Genomic DNA, 2,559 nt, shown 5'->3' on the forward strand with positions numbered 1-2,559 from the left:
TGGCAGCAATCAACGCTATTCGGTCGTTGCTCCTGTCATCGGATGTGCATGCTTGTCTGGTCCACTTGTGCCAATCAGTATGGAGGAGGGTGCAGCACCTAGGAGTGTCAGTTCTTTACCAAAATAATGTAGATGGGGGGATGGCGTCGCCATCAAGATGTGGCAGCTTGCTGCCCTTTCGTTCTTGCCCACCAAAGAAGTGCGAGACGCCTATGCATCCTTGAAACCACCCTTCCCGCAAGAAGCGTCTGTTCTTCCGTGATGGTATTGGGACAACTACCTGCTTGGGAAATCACGCCGCCGTGTTGGCCGTATCGTTAGAAGTAACTCCAGCGTTATCTAACGAGGTCCACCGGTATTCTCGCCATCCCTCTGGAATGTGCTTGCGCACTCTGAGAACGGGTTTCCAAGAGGCATTAGCTCCATTGAGGCATGGCACCGACGATGGGAGACATTGGTTGGCGGGCACCACGTAAGCGTCTTCAAGCTCATCACCACCATGAAAAGGAAGCAAGCTACAGTCGAAGACGACATCGAGGGAGCGATCAGTAGACAACCCCGCCGTCCACTAAGCAAGAAGCAAGAGGTGCGCGAAAATCTTTTGGCAGCTGCTCTGGGAAACCGGGACATTGTCGACGTTCTAAGCTATCTTCGTAGAATTGCACACAACTTATCCGTCTGAAATGCAAAGAAAGAATTGCTCCGGTTAGCGACAAGATATGCAGAAAATAGTTTTCCTTTTCTTAAAGCTTGAATTATTCAAAGGGCTCTATATTCAGGGCTAACATTTCATGGCTATTAGAAAATAGAACGAAAGCGCGTGCGCATCGGCGGCCGCAACCTTTCCCCTAACTTTGATTACATTGCCAAGAAAATGTATCTCCTGTTATAGCTAGGTGATACCAGCGTAATACCAGCATTTTGATGTTTCGACATTTTGATGTTCCGGTGTTTTGACTTTTCGGCTATTTGAAATTTCGGCTTTTTGAAATTTCGGGGTATTGAATTTTCGGTGTTTTAAACTTCGGCATTCTGAGAAATCAACATTTCGATTTTCAGCGTTTTGAATGCCTCCCGACTACGAGTGTCGCTCGTGCCTCGAGCTGCGCCAGGAGTGGCTCGCGCTGGTTGGTCGATCAGAGTCATGCGACGAAACTGACATTGAACTTTACCCTGTGGCACTGGTTTCAGAGTGTGGCAATGACGAACGTTGGCGGCAAAGATCCCAACCCTTCTTGTCCCAGGTTTTGCACAACGTGTGGACCCTGGTCCTGGTGGCCTGGGCGGCCGGGTCGCTCAAGAGAAGTCTGAGTAACGCTCTTCGGGCGCGCGGTCAGCACGCGGCGCCGTTGATGCTGGACAACCCTGACGCCCTGGGCTTCTTCTCGCCCGACGGCCGTTGCCTGGTGCGGCTGCTGAGCGCCTCGCTTGGCTACGGTGTCGTCCTCTACCAACTCACCGTGCCCTACTTCTTGGCGGTCAGCAGGACAAAGCCTCCAGTGGCCCATGCTCCCTGTGGGCCCCGATACTGCTAGGCGCAGTGTCCAGATATACGCCAGTCTTTGGACAATACAAACACATCTATGTCACCATACCAAGGTGTTGTAGTAGGCTCGTTTCTAAGATTAGGACAATTCGTAGTCGGATACAAGTTAAGGATGCGCCAAATGCACACCGGCCACGGCGTCAAATTGCGTAGCGGACCAACCAGGAGGGGCAGTAGCCATGACGTGTCTGCGCCACACGCACCAACTCCGAGTATGGCACCGGTCAGAGGATCGAGGGCGCGTCAATTTCTCGCTTTCTGAGGCGACAAATATGCGCGTGTTGGACTGTGCACGCTCGGCCGTGGGTTTGTAAGTAATGAAGTGGTGCATTGTTTATGGATAAGATTATTCGCTACCGGTTGCTGTTCGCACTGCACACGCGCGGGAGTTATTCTTTGAAAAGCCGAATCATCTGAGCATGTCCAGTTTTATGTCCAGCGTCACTTTTTGGCGTGGCATCAACAATATTTCTGTAAATAATAATACTTTATCCGCTCTGAGGCAGGAAGTAGTACTCTTTTTTTTTTATTTCCAAATGGTTGTTCAAAATTAATCGATATTTTCCAAGCGCGGACGCTCGCGATGTTCAGGAAGGATCTGTTCTCTTCATTTGGCTGTGCGCTTTCCTAGTTCAGTCAAACAACCACTACTTATAAACAAACCAGACATAACTCGGTTGAAACGTGTCATACTCTTAATCTCTATAGCAAGCGACAAAAGCACATGTCTACGGAAAGCATACAACTGAAGATTTGTAACAATACTTAAAAAAACAAGCGAGCTGGTGGTGATTGAAACATTGTGTTATGTTCGTCCCCTTATGTGTTCCTGAGTCTCTGGTTTTTATTACCATGAGCTGAATATTTCTCGGGTCGACAAATAACGGTTTCTACACGCCTTTCCGGCGCTTATCACACGGGCGGAAAAACTGCTGTGGACGTATTCTCAGCGTCTACTATTGCGCGGATGGGAGCCACTGCGCGTGCTCAGAACACGTTCTACATGATACGAA

Source organism: Ixodes scapularis, unplaced genomic scaffold (assembly GCF_016920785.2).
Source record: "Ixodes scapularis isolate PalLabHiFi unplaced genomic scaffold, ASM1692078v2 PGA_scaffold4__175_contigs__length_147842914, whole genome shotgun sequence".
Taxonomy (NCBI): domain Eukaryota; kingdom Metazoa; phylum Arthropoda; class Arachnida; order Ixodida; family Ixodidae; genus Ixodes; species Ixodes scapularis.